This window comes from Caloenas nicobarica, chromosome 11, assembly GCF_036013445.1.
Source record: "Caloenas nicobarica isolate bCalNic1 chromosome 11, bCalNic1.hap1, whole genome shotgun sequence".
Taxonomy (NCBI): Eukaryota; Metazoa; Chordata; class Aves; order Columbiformes; family Columbidae; genus Caloenas; species Caloenas nicobarica.
In genome coordinates this window covers 9,557,248-9,572,504 of record NC_088255.1, presented here as the reverse complement: position 1 = coordinate 9,572,504, position 15,257 = coordinate 9,557,248, and the positions used below count along the sequence as shown (strand labels likewise).

Here is a 15,257-nt window from a genome sequence, read left to right as displayed (position 1 = left end):
ATAAAAGGCGGTATAACACCTTTTAAGCTCCATTTTATTCTCACTTTCAGAACTTCTAATCTCTTTCCTGAACTCTGTGATCATGCTTTTCGAAGCATAGTCCTTTTCTCCTTTGTCTTTGAATGCACTGTCTGGCTCTTCTGCTTTTTGCACCTCTACCTTATTGGCAGACAGGTCTTAATTTTTTCTTGTGTAGAAATAACTTCTAATTAATGTGCATAGGATGACTTCCTCCTTTTACTAGCAACTTTACCCTCCCCTAATAAAGTAAATTGGAAATAACTAGATTGGCCTGTAGTCATCAATCATTTGCTGGTTTCAGCAGCAATTTAATCTGCAGGCTGCAATTAAGGATGTCTACTCTGAAGCACAAAAGACCAGTGTTATGTTTAGTGTTGGTTTCACTGTGAATCTCTAATAAAACATATCAATTGATTAGAATATTATTGTTTGGTTAGCCGACTCTTTGGTTATCTTGTATGTTTTAAATGTAGGCCTATATACAACCTTGCTTTCTTGGGCTGATGGAATTCTAACTGTAAAGAGACTTAGACAATACATACAAAATTTAACTAGCTTTTCTGTATTTTTCAGTTGAAAAAACAAACGCATTTTTTCAACAGAATTATTAATTGTAACACATTAAGTGACTTAAGATGCAGACTCTTTTTTTAATTTTTAGTGACTGCTACAAGTTTTCACATGTAGTAGATTGTCTCCTGTACAAGAACTTCCTTTGGATGGGGTTTTCTGGTCCCCTGAGTTAGCATAAAGGTTTAAACCAGAGAATTCTGGTGCAGATTTTACACCTCAAGGAGCATCTGCATTTCTGTATGCCTCCTAGAAGGTGACATAAATGCATTTACTTCTTTACAGGTTGAGTAGAGAAGGCATACTAGAAATTGGAGAAGCCGTAGCATGTGGCATAGTGGAGAGCAATTCCTCTGTAATGAATTCTTTGCTGATACTAGTGATCTCATCTGTACAGCGTCAGAATGTACTAGAGCAGGACCTCTTCCAGTTCTTAGTGTGATTAGATGGCACTAAATTAGAGATTTATAATTCAACATTTTATCACTTCTGGCAATAATGCAGTTGATTGAAATATTAGAAATATTAATTTCTTCTGTGCAGTCAGTGCATACAAAACTGTTCCAGAATAGTGGAATATACTATTTCTGTTACCACGAATGTCGTGCGAGGTGCGAAAATATCATCTTGTAGAGTGCTGATTCTCTTCTTTATCAGAGAAGGAATTTCAAATGGAGAGCTTGGAATCAGCTTTTCTGGATTTGTTACAAGAACAGTAAGGACTGCTGATAGTGATAGCTGGGCTATGAGAAGACTTTATAAAGCCTGGTTTGGAACATGGGAAAAAAACTAATGCATCATATTGCTTGTCACGCTATCCAGTTGTAATGTTCTTTATTTTGTTGCCATATAGACCATGAGGTAAGGTGGTGGGGAGGGGAACACTCATGATTTCAGCTGATTCTCAACTGCTTTGTAATTAAGGATCAACAAACAGCAGCCAGAGCAGGAACAGAATGAAGCTTTATCTCCCTTAGCCTTTATATAGGAATGTATATCCCATAACCTTTATTTAGAAATTCACCTTTGTTTATTGTCATTTGTATTTTTCAATAGTGACTTTGGTTTACTGGAATCTTATGCAAGTATTTGGTGCTGAAATAAAGTGTATTTTTCACTGGAGTGTTCTCTTAAAATTCTTAACAATAGTTAAGTGCTATAAGAACGTGACTGAAGTGCACTACTGAACCTGAGTAGTCTGGCTTCTGAGAGATTAACTGCAGGAACGTGTGAGTTATGAATCTGCTAGTTTATTTTGCTAGTTTATTTTCAGGCTTTTATGAAAGTCAGGACAGAAACTATCAGCGTTGTGAAACAGAGCTTGAAAAATACTGTAATCCTCAAAAGAATAAAAATATTTCTGTTTTCCTTGAGAAACATTTTGTATGGGCACATCTGTCTCACTAAAGATTGCCAGCGCAGTCTTTGAATACATGTATAGCAGAAACATTAAAACTTGAAAATCTTTGCAACAGCACAAAGCAAACAATAAGGGATCATGAAGCTTTCTGTTTAAATCTAATGTTCTGCTAATCAAAGTTGGTAGATTGGCTGTATGCAGTCATAAAGTTTAGTTTACTTTCATTTAGTTATTTTTATCTAAGAAGTGAAGTTAAAAGCATGTGTAGCGCAGCAAGGAAGATTGTGTTTCTTTGTTTATAATTGTTACTTGATGTTTTGCTTTCAACCTAATGATGCTAGTGCAGTTTCTCACTCTCTAGAGGTTATACTCTGAAAAAGGCATGGTTTTAATTCCCCAAACAGGAATATTATTACATGTGTATGGTGGCTCACTGCAAGGCAATGACACTGCATCCTGTCACTTTGGGCTTCTGTGAAGTGAATTTAGTGATATTTCTTTAAATACTGAATAATATATTGCTTTGTCCATCTGACTGCGGAAGACCTTCTAGCCCACTGGGGTGTGTTATGCAATATGTTTTGCCTATCATAGCTGACATTTATTATACACTTAAATGGTTTCAGATATGGCTATAAGGGCATTTTGAATAATTTCGTGTTGGAAAATCACTTATTCTGCTCATTTTTGGTTTATTTTTTATTTATTTTTACTAGTCATCATATCTGTGTTGCGTACTTGGTAGTAACAGCCCCATATGCAGAATAACACAAATATCCTTGTTCAAGATTTTGCTGCTGCATGAGTTTTACTGAAAATACACTATCCAGAACATGATAGCTGCAATTGGAAAATGTGTTGAGCAAGATAAACCAGATGTAAGAGTGAGAACTTGTTGCAAATACAAAGGGAAACCTAGAGAAAATGTGGATTGTAGAAGAGAAGCGAGGAAGATTCTTGCAAAATGGAAAGCTATAAAGCAAGTTCAAATGGTTGATATCTCCATCTCTTGTGTGCTCCTCAACAGTAAGATAAAATCACCCTGTTACAAAGATGCATCTGAGCATGAATTATAAAGTGGAAAGATACAGGATTATGCAATTTCTTAAAGAAGCTGACATCAGATGAGCAGGATGTGTGGAGTGTTTCGGATGACCACATGAGTGTTCTACACTCTCACCTTTTATACAATATAGAACAAATCCTCTCTAGTCATACAGTGCAGAAACTGGGGATTAGGGAAGGGTGCATTGAAAAGGATATTGAATCTGATCACGAGTCTGTACTTAAAATGCAGTGAGCTGGCATTATATAGCCAACGGATGTGTAAGCATGTGGTTTGGGGAAAAAAACCCCCAAACATAGCAGTTACAACTAAATAAGCCTTTTGCACTCCACAGTGGCTCTAAAACGCCTTACTTGTCCCACAGATCTTGTGGTGGTCTTATCTGCGATGTGAGGTTGCTGGAAGGAAATCAATGGTAGTGGTGTACTTGTGGATCTTGCATTACTTTTTGTGAAAATAAGGCTTGGAGCACAGACCAGATCCTGAAATCGCTTTGCCTTTTCTTGCCTTTATTATTATTTTGTGTCCAGTTGAAAAGCTGTTGCAGAGCTTTAATAACTCCTTCCTTAATAGCTGTGTCAATGGAATAGTCTTACGGTATGCTTAAGAGCATTTTGAGAAAGAAAGAAAAACAGTGATACAGTTGCCTATTGGTAGGTAAGAGGAGAGTGCTAACAACTTAAAATGCAGCACTCTGGAATGCAAGGGCCCCCAGATGACTCTTGGTACCTGTTTGTTTCATTGCAGTTGGCAGTGACAGATTCCCTCAAGGCTTCTGGGCACTTCATGAGTTGGAACCCACTACAAAATAGTGTACCAGCATATGGATACACTACTATTTCATGCCTGTAGTAATGAAGATTGTGTTATGTACTTGGGTGGTAGAGGGAAAGAATCCACCAACATACAAGGAAAGAAGGGGTGTGTGTGTGAAAAATTATAGCTGTAAAGAATCCTCAAGTAGTTTAAAATGGAATATTTGCTGCATTCATTTGCTGTCCTGTAGTGGTTTAACACTGGATCTGTAGTCTTAGCTGAGAAATATACTGCTCTTTGTGGATTAGTTTCAAAAACATACTGTTAATTTGATATATTTTTCCCTACAGAATTATACAATAGGTTTTATAGTTATGTTTAAGGAATGTAAGTCAGTAGTACTTAAATTCTTAAATAGTTAACTGCCTAATTATTGTTGATTAAGTATTTTGTGTAGTTCTGAGTGTTGAATGGTGACTAGGAAGACATACAGATTTAATCATTCTTTGATGTATGTAGCTGCACTATATTTGTAATTACTTCTTAGAAATGAAGGCTCTCCCACATTTAAACCTGCAAGTACAAAACATTGCATCTGACTGTTAGTATTTGCAGTGCAGTGCGTATTAGGCATTGACAGTGTAACTAGGTGAATGAATTAATTTGTAGATTAGAAATATTGTGATTCTGTATCAGGACTTGGAACAAAGAGCCGTGGTTCACTTGACTTGTTTTTAAGTGTTAACTGTAAGTTGCAGATTAGTAAACTTTGAAAAACTTCCATGAGGAGAAAAAACCAAACCACACATAATTTGAGGAAAAAAAGAGCGGCTATTTTTGATTAGTGATAGGTCAGCCTGTGAGTTAAGGTTTTAAACTTAGTGAAGCTTCAGACTAGTAGTGCTTTGATTTAAATTTCAACAGTATTGTAGTTCAGAGATCAGCTAGTCTTCATTTAAGTAATTCTGGAAAGGATACTTGGCTATGCACTTCAGGTGCTACAAAGTAGAGGATGTTTTGCTACTGGATTTGAAGTACAAATGTTTGGATTCGATTTACTTATATAGAGAGATATATATCTCTATATATGTATGTACGGACACATCTTTAGGTATGTATTAAGTATATGTATATATAACTATATATTGTGTGTGTGTATATATCTGTGTGCTGCTGTTGTCCCCCACATCCCCCCGCTGAATTGTGAGGGGAAAATTGCCGTGTTCTAATTCTTACATGAAGTTAGTTTGTTTATTGTAGGAATGCGACTGTAGTTTTTCCTTAGGTTTTTTGTTCTTGTTAATAATTTTCTGCAGGCTACGGATTTAGTGCCATCTTGTGGGAAAACTTAATAACTGCAGATTTTTTTTTAATTACTGAATATACTGGATTCATTTAAGCCATCAATGAGGAGATGTTCCTATTAAATCTGACAAGAATAAATATAGATTTCACAAAGTTTATTGTGAAACCAAAGTCTTCTAACTTATGAAAGTGTATTCTTCTGAACTACATAGTCATTTTGAGCCCAAAATGTTGTCGTCTTAATGATTCCTCTTTCCTGCGGATGTATGCTACTTCGGTAACTCAGGATGAAATGTCTTTCCAGATGGTGGTCTTGCTTTGTGATGCATCATTTTCCTCTGTTAGATCTAGCTGAACACTCTTTTGATTTGAGCTGCTGAAATCTCTATATAGATTTTTTTTTTTCCTTAACTGTAGCAGAATACATAGTTCTAAAGCTCCTTTTCAAATTGTTTCAATGGGAAATGATTATGTATTATGGTTAATCAACTTGTAGTACTATTCTTAGTAGAGGAAAAAAAAAAGGAAAGCCGAAGAGTGCTCTTTTATGTATTTTGCCTGATTAAAATATGGCAGGGAGAGGTTGAAATTGGAAACCTTATTTATCACTTCTTTATTTCTGGCTTACTAAAAGCTATGCCTGAAATCATCATGTGAATTACTAGTAGTCATGATTTTTTCTAGTGGCTGCATTAAAAGAGCATAGTTTAAAAGTTTCAAAATCAAAAGGTGGAAAGGATAAGAAGGTCATACAAAATGTTAAGATGTCCCGATCCCGCAGCTTTTAGTGATGCTATACATTTGTCTCCTACGTCAATGAAAATTTCCTGTCTAGAAACTTCAAGTTCCCATTTCACGTGTAAATTCAGCACATAAGTTTGTAACGCAGTACTAAAGTCTTGTTTAGTCCTCTCTCTTTCCCATTTTGTGTCTTTCAATGTAGTGTTAGATAGTCATTGGAATCTCTTTTTGAGACATTGCTGTGTTCTATCAGACTATTACTTTTCCCTTTATTGTTTCTTAGATATTATATGCAAAATGTTAATATACCACATACTGTAAAAGTTAAGGTCACCTGAGAGACAAACACATTCTGCATATTATGGAAATAATTGTTTTCATATTTTTAATCTAATTCATGTCATTCATAGTTTGGTCCAATTGTACTTACTGACAATGACAACCATCTCTGTATCGGTCTGTTGCGACCTTATTGTTGGAAACACTGGACACCTATCTAGTTTTCCTTTGTGCTTTTTTCTTTGATAGCTTCAGCACAGTCTGTACTATGTCCACAGGTCTTCCTGTCCTCAGATTTTATTTTGTTGAGTGAAAGAAGGGGCAAGTTTTTTTTCTTTGGAGGCAGACTGCAGAATAGGACAAAGGACCCTGGTTCACACCATTTTTATCTAGTAAAGGGATTGCTTTTACTTTTTTTTTTTTTCAAATTAGTAGTGAGCTTTCTGCAAGAAGCCCCTAAACTTTGTAGCGAAAGATCAAGCAGACAAGGGAATGGACTGAAGATGAAACACCACAAGTATTTCAGTGTTTGAAATGTGACCTTGTTTACTCTCAGTGCTCTCCTTTTGTAACTAATTTCTTGACTCAGTGCCTGAAAAATAACTCCTTTAGTGTAACTAAACCTCAGTTTTTGAGAAATAAGATAGTAGGCCTTTTTAGCATCCAGGATTTTTGCTATGCTATTATTTTGACTGAATTGGCAAGCTGGACAATATGTTTTACTCATGAAACAGAGAGGAAGTTGCCAAATATTTTTTGGCTTATCAGGCTTTTTTTAAAGCAGCCAATAAGAAACAATGAATTCTTAACTTCCTGTTCTTCATTAACTGAAGTTTGCACAATGGTTCATAGTGAACTGGTGTTACCCAACATAATCTCATGGATATACCATGAAGAAGGCAAATATAATTTTCCAGATTTTCGAACAGGTGCATTTCAGTAGTATGTGACCACTGAAGCAGGAATAGAGCTCAGCTCCCTATGACAAATGCAAATCTTAATTTAGGTACAATTGTGCTTTTAAAAATAATTATTCCAAGTGTGTGGTTTTGGTTTTCATCTCTGGGCCCACTGTGATCATTGCTAAACCTAATTTCTTCTCAAGGCCCCAACCAGCATCGAAGAATGTTGATCCTATGGCATTCTACAACGGTTTAAAAAAACCCAAACCAAACCACCATTATGGAGTCCCCTAGAGCTTTTCTGAGAAAGAAAATTGCACTCCAATAGATCAGTAATCTATGCTGAAACCTGACAGGGCAATGTTCAATCTACTGCTGATCCATGGAGGACATAGTATGTGGTTTCACTCAATTATACATGATCTTAATGCAACAATATTCTGGATTGTCATTCATGTTCTAATATCTTCATTTGACATCTTTGTGGTGCAATAGTAATGTAGTATTGTCTTTCGGGATCTTTAATGTACAGTCAATATATATTGCAGAAGTTATTTTCTGAGACTTGTATTTTCTCAAATAACTTCTCAGAAGTTACTCAACACTTTCCTTGAGGGAATGATTTAATGGAAGTAGTTGTAATTGTTGGCGATCTAAAATATTTAGTGTTATATTTGTATGGCTCAAAACCAAATGACTGATCTAAAATAGAATTTCTATTTAAGCAACAGGTCCAGGCCTTTCTGAGACAGACCATATGCACTGGGTTTATTCACATGCATGCAGATGAGAGCTGATTAGTATCTAACACTGTAAAGTGATGAAATACCATGAAAGTATACTGCTCGTTTTATCAGGTGAAGATGTTAGAATGGAAACACTAGAAATAACTTACGTTAAAGGATAATAGGAATAATTTTAGTAGTGACTTCAGTGAATGAGACACACGAAATAGACTGGACATAATTAAAAGCATTAAGGGCACACTTGTTTGATCTTGCTGGTAGAAAAAAATAGGTTTCTCTTGATTCTTAAATAAGATGTAGGGCAGAGGTGCTGACTGCTTATAATCATTAATGAACCAATATGCACTTTTCATAACAGAGGTGTGTTAAAACTTTGTTTTGGCTAAAATCCATGTGATTCACTATCTTACTCTGGGTATGGCACTTTTCATCTTTTGGTCGTTAAGTAAATAATAATTCACTAACTGTAACCACTAAAAAAAAGAGGAAGATAATGTTATTTGATAAAAGCTTGACATTAAACATCACTATCTTTGGTAAACCAAGGGCAATCAGAATACAAAGAGAAATGATTGGCTATGTAGAGTCTAGAGCATGTGAGAAATCTTATGTGGAGAGGGTAAAGGCTTATGGTCCCAAATGGTCTAAAAAGTTTCCTTAGAAAACCTTAAATGCTTTACTCCCCCAAAAGAGCAGAAATTATTTATCCCGGCAAGAAAAGAGTATTGGAGAAACTGCATTACAGGACAGAGGATTTATCACAGCATATAGTTACTTTATCTGATGAGAATAGTTTTTAAATATGAATGCTTAAAATTTATCTTTGAGTGTCCAGGACTTCTCAAACTTGCATCGTTCTTACCTGCGTAGCTAATGTTACAGAGAAAGTTGCATGAAATGTATTTAGTTTCTTACTTGTGGTAAGTTGTAGTAAGTAATCTTGAAACAGATTCTTTCAGATGTGTTCAGATTGGTCAAAATTAGCGTAGAAGGTGATTTTAAAGTCAACTAAAATAGTATTTAGTGATTCTGGCACTGCTCAACCCTGAAAACATAGCAGCAGCATTTTTCCAAAGGGAAGGGTGGGGAAAGAAAAGGAGGCCAGAGTCTCGTCATGACAGCATAATTGCACTGTTTTCAAGTTGTGATACTGCAATTAATGATCACCTAAATACCAAACCTTGTATTTTGCTGTGATACCAATGACTTACATGTTTTAATAAGGCTTTCTCTAAGTAACTAAAGAACTTGATGAGGGCATTTTTGTGAATGTGTGTCTTTGCAGATTACTCCCCTCAAGGCTTTGACTTACATTTCTAAAAGTTCCTTCCTCTTGACTGCCTGGTTCTTATGATTACAGGCTACAAGATTTGGTCCATGAGTATTGAAGTGATTTATCAAGAGAAGAAAACATATAGGTCAACTCAAATTTTCTAGGTTAAAGGAGTTGATGAAGGGTTGTGCTGAATGGTTTTTTTTGAGATACTGACTACTTTATGCAAGGTGTATCATAACTGAATTCCTGTTGGTAAGTGTGGACTGAGGTCTCCACAGAGATAAGACTGTTCTGACTTTGGTTAAAGCTGGTTGATAAATATCAGACATCCTCCATTGAATAAATAGTTAAATAGTATTCAGCTAGCTTTCTTAAAAAAAAAAAAAAAAGAAAAAAATGGAGTTATTGTATTTGAGAGGCAAGGTGAATTTGAAAGGCCTGAAATGAGATCACATACCACAGAAAGCATTGGCTTTGCTCGAGGAACGTAGTGGAAGAAAGAAGGAAAGGATTACAGGGGTAGATATTTCAGACATACAGTTAGTTTTTTCTACCCCAAAACATGCTAAATTAACAAATGAACTTTAGTGCATTAGAGATGGATTTGTTGTAACGTAAATATCTACTATGAAGAAGTTTTTTTGACAGAATGACAAATGGTATCTGTGATAGCAGGCCTGCTTAAGGCAAAGGAAAATAAATGCAAAATGACATTTCTCAGCCCACAGTAAACCAGGGAATCAGGAAAGAAATATATGTACAGAAAGTATCTTAAGAATTAGGTTCAAAACTACTGTGAAACTTGCAATACCGAAACGTTTTAGCCTACAGTTACCCCTCAGCTATAGATGGAGATGCACTTTTGTACAATGACCTCGAATTTTTAGGCAATACTTTTTTTCCCATACTATTTGTTTTTCACCAAAATATTTGTGGGAGGTGACCCCTGTATGGAAATGTCTGTATCTTAAAAAAAAAAAAAGTAAAATGTGTGTGGCAATTTCCTTTTTTAACTTGCAAAGTGGGGTATTAAGGGCAAGCTTTATAGAATTTGACAAGGCATGAAATTTAAAAGCATAAGGAAAGAAAGATTAGGGAAAGCCAGTAAACAAGAATTCTCCATTTTCTAATACATGGTGCCACTTGCAAATGCTGTTATGCAGAAGTTGTCTCACATCTGTTGCACCTCCAGAATTTTGAATGCTGAAAATGCATTGTGTGCGTGTTCTGAATCTCCTGTGATTTCTCACAAATTACATGTCTTCTCTTTTCATCTCTTTCTGTCAGTCCTGTCTTATTCAAGCAAAGTTCTTGTCAACTGATCCTCAGTTTTGGTGTTTGGATGCCAGAATTTTAAATTGCATTAGACAGATGAGCAAATTCATGGGAGAATCCATTTCTTAATTTTTGCTGATGAAGAAAATATCTCCAATTCCCTCTTTGGTTTTCTCTTACAGAAGAATATAGAGTTTTGCATGTTTTTGCTTAACAATGTTTCGTTATAAATATTTGTAAGTCAAGTACTCATACTTGTTTCAGTAGTATAACTAAAGTTAACATAAAGATGGGTTTAGATGCAGTTCATAAGAAAGCTTTAGGTAGTTGGTCACCTTTCAATGGTAGAGCTTCATATGATGAAGAATGAAAATGGAGCAGTGGCAGATTATAGAATAAATAATGAAGCTTGATTTCAGAAAACGAGGGTCCAGTCAATAGTATAATTTGCTGTTATGTTTGTTCAGGTGTATTCAGGTATAGCTGTAGCTTCCTACTGTTTACAGCTACATAGTAGGATTTTTTTTTTCCACAGTCATCATCAAATATCAGCATCCACAGTGTCCAGAGGCTAGACTGTATTAACTGATCCAGTCCTTTAAATTCTATATTTATGTCCCAAGACACATTTTAGTTAGTACATTTTATTCCCTTTGTTGTATGCACCATAGAGATAATGTGATCAATGTGTTAAGATATCCCATACCATCAAAAAGTTAGCTACAGAAACTGCTTAAAACAATCATCCATAGTTCTAAGAATAAGTTCAGAAAAATACCATGCCTTTTCAAAGGCAGTAACAGATCATAAACAACTGACAAAATCCTTTGTCACTTATGTGCAATAATAAAAGGAAAAAAAAAAAAAGAAATCTTCAGCTTGGCTTAATTTCCGGCTCTTCTGTAAGTCTTTGTCATGAATCCTGATGTGCTCCTATGTATTCCCATACTGCCAGCAGCCCATTCCACCCTGCAGTGTGTCAGTGTCTGTTGCCTGCACCTGCTTTCTTTCCTGGACTCCAATTATTTTGTCTAAACTTGCAGGGTTTTTTGGTAAGTTGGCTTTCACTTTGTTATATTGTTTGACCATCACATTGTATGGAAGTTCTGGCACTGAGAGGGCAGAGACTATTAACACAGTGGTTATGTCTCAATTGATGTAAAGGCAGGTAAGAGGGTCCCAGAAGACAAAGCTAATACATTTTGTCCTTCTGTTTGGAGTGGGAAAGAAATACAATCAGGAGCTAAAAGTGGAGCTGTGAAAGATAGGAGCTACAAGTCAACAAAAAAGATAATGGAGGGTAAGAGGGAGAATTGAAGCATTAGGTGGGGAGAAAACACTCAAGTCCAACAAAATAACTATCTCTTTTTTGGATAAAGCACCAAAATAACAAATCATCTTGGATGGCCTGAGAAATAGTGGTTTCAAATCTGCTGGATGGTCGTGCCATCAGCCCCTCAAGTCATAGTGCAATACTGAACTATTTAGAGCAGAAACTATCAAAGAATATACTCAGAATCCTGCAGCTCTGGTGTCCAAATTTGAGTGATTCCTGTCTGAAGAATTAGCTTGTTAGATTTTCACTACATTACAGAAAACTACTAGCAAATTGTGTATGGATGGATGAATGTATATTTCAAAATCCTTCACTTGATGAGAGCATAACACCTCTTTCTGCCACCAAATTCTTCAGGTTGACTTTCCCAGGCAAAACAGCCCCAGATGTAATTTATTTCTTCCTTGACCTTACACAGGGTTTGTCAGTTCGTTCTATGTTAGTAGCAGGCAATTTTTTACATGACAGTAGACTGGATTCTTCAACATGTTCTTTGCTTTTGGTGCCAGGGTGATGGTGCAAAGTAGGAAAAGCTTCTGTAGGTGGAGTAACAATTTTACATCCATGAGTCACCTTGTGATTTCCTTTCCTCCGCTGCTCTAAGGCTTTGGGATGCTCTATAAGTGCTTATGTTCTCTGACCCCAAGCACACTATGGTAGGACAGTTCTCTGTGGGCAATGCCTTTGGTAATAGCCATTGGCACAGATTGGAGGAACTTCCTTGTGTAGAAAGTGAGTTGGAATCCAGGACAGGCCATTAACTCATCTTCCTTTCATTATGTTGTTTCAGTTTACGTGGGCAAATTTGAAAACCTGCACTATGCTTAATTCAGAGAAAGATTAATGGAGCCTCCTGCGCAATTCCATAGATTGCGTCTTGGAGTTGGACTATAGAGAAGGAATGAAAAGTTCTGAGAGAACTGTTTATCTGTCGTCAAGAAATTAGCATGGGAATATTTCTGGTCAACTGGTCTGTTTTTAATAAACAGTATGAAAAATATGCTAGATATTGCATAGTTTTCTTTAATCCCATAAAGTTCTATGTTTGTGTAATGACAGCAGTGTGACAGATATTCACAGCACTCCTACATTCCTCCTCCACTGCGATTTAATTATACGATTTTTTTCCACCCTCACAACATTTGTTCTTTCTTTTTCTTAGCTAGTTGCAGATACAAAAATCTGTGCCAGCACAAGTCTAAATCTGGTCCATCATGTTCAAAGAAAGTTCTAACTCTAGAAGTTGTATAAAAATGGATTATCTTGCGTCAAAGTAGCAGTAGTCTGTCACAGTTGAGACTGTTAGTTTTAACATAATTGCTGAGAAGCAGCCACAACTGCCGTTGTGCGCAGGGACAAACATGGTTATGGGCAGAACCTAAGAACAGCATACACAAGTTGCTGTGGGACAGGGGAGGAAGCTGTCTGGTTTATCTTAACCAGAATTGCTGTTTGAGTTCTGATTTATAAGTTTTTTAATTGTGTGTTCATCCAACAGTTTTGGCATTTACAGCTTGCGTTCAGAAGAGTTGTATGTTAGCAATGTGTATGTTGTTTGCTTTTATTTTTGTCTTACGACATTCTAAATATTTTACAAATGAGTTTCCCTTTGCTTAGCTACAGTCTTATAGACATATAGGCATTTGGTGTACAGAGACTTCTTGACTTTGGGAAAACATTTGTTTGTAAACAGTTTTTAGTGTCAAGTAATAAATATTGTCTAATTTAAATTTATGAGGATGTATCTTAAAACATTATTGAGAGTGGAGAAAACAGTTATTTTATTTTGACTATTTTTAGACTGCTGGTGATTGCTGAATAGTGCTGTTGCTCAGTAGTGAAATCATTCTGGAATACAGGCGATTTAGCTTACTGTGCTTATGTGAAGGAAATTTTATATGTATTATTTCAGCCAGTCATTCTTTTGAGGAATGTATAGATATGAATGTCATTCTTCACATAAATGCCCAGGGACTGAAACTCTAGCTGATACCTGATGTGGACACCAACTTGAAAATTAATTAATTAAAAGGGAAATGTCTTTATATAATGTTGAATTAATTTTTGTTTGATCAAAAGTAAGGATTTCACTTAGAAATATTCTAACTCCTCTTTTTTTTTAAAGAAAAAAGCAAGTTAGAGTTAAAAATAACAAAAGTCTAAACTTCTAATTTGAAAAGCAAAAAATAATTTATTGAATTCTTTTGAGCTTTTGAGAAGCACCGTTTGCCAAGATTGATGCAAATTTATGAATAGTCTAAATTAATAGAAATTTATTTTTACATAATTATTAATCTGAAAATTTGCAGTAAGCTTTAATCAAGGCTTCCTTCCATAACAGGGAAAACAAGCAAAGAGGTATCAGATAGGTAGGTCAGTTATATGATTCTAAGTCCGAATTGAAGCTGTTTCCCTAAATCACAAGATTTAATAAAAAATGTTAATCACTTAAAAAAAATATTTATATATAGTCTTTTTAATTTCTGTCACATTCAAAGGCAACTATGAGAGTGTTGCAAATAAAAATGTATTTTTCTAAATGGAAGCTGTGAGTTTCATGCATAATTACTTTCTATCCCTCTTTGTCATTGCCTTTGCTTGTCTTTGTTAATTCACTCATTCATGGTAATCATTGAATGTAATTCTGTACTATTTGAAAATCTGATTTGGATTTATGCACTGAATTTCTGTGCTAAAATTGTCCATCTTGTGGTCATAAATAATCAGTACACTAATAGATTTAAAGTGGGAAAATTGCTTCATCTAGAAGAGTTTTAACTTTATTGTGAACTTTTAAGTTTATAAAAATAATTTAAAAGGTTATGAGATTAAGAACAGATAAGAATTACCATTAAATAAAAGCAGGGCTGTAAACACCCTACATTTGTATGCTCCTAACATGTGTCTAACAAGATGCAAATATTAAGAGAATTAAGATCTAGACATTTGTTAAAACAGCACTGTTTAATGATAGAATGGATTCAAAGTGTATAACTGTACAGAATTCTGCCACTGGCAATACTTTTTGAAATAATGTCTTTTATCAGTTATTTCAAATGGAAAAGAGTTGTGGTGTCTTTTAAAGGTTTTGCATTTTTCATTTAGTTTAGATTACTGTTACAAACTGACAACTTTACATGTAATTTTGCTAAACATGAAGGGTGTCAAGAGGATGGACCAGAGTTTTCAGAGGTGCCCAATGACAAGGTGAGGGGCAACAGGCACAGACTGAAACACGAGAGATTCCGTGTGAATATGAGGAGAAATGTCTTTCCTTTGAGGGTGCCAGAGCCCTGGAACAGGCTGCCCAGAGAGGTTGTGGAGTCTCCTTCTCTGGAGACATTCAAAACCCACCTGGACACATTCCTGTGCTGTCTGCTCTGGGTGAACCTGCCTTAGCAGGTGGGTTGGACTAGATGATCTCCAGGGGTCCTTTCCAACCCCAAGCATTCTGTGATTCTGTGTAAATTATAGCACCATTTAGATTGGAAAAAAACTTTAAGACCATCAAGTCCAACCATGAACCCAACACCAAATAAAATGAAGAATCTTCCCATACTGAGTTCATGTGTTAATGAATTATGTGATTGTGCATGTGGTGTGGTGGTTTTTTTTACTCCCATG

The 15,257-nt window shown here is 35.6% G+C and overlaps 1 protein-coding gene across 1 annotated transcript in view; it reads left to right on the top strand.

The window, feature by feature from the left end:
• Positions 1-15,257, top strand: part of ERC2 (ELKS/RAB6-interacting/CAST family member 2) — a 400,553-nt gene that overhangs the window by 28,021 nt on the left and 357,275 nt on the right. The window lies entirely within an intron of this gene.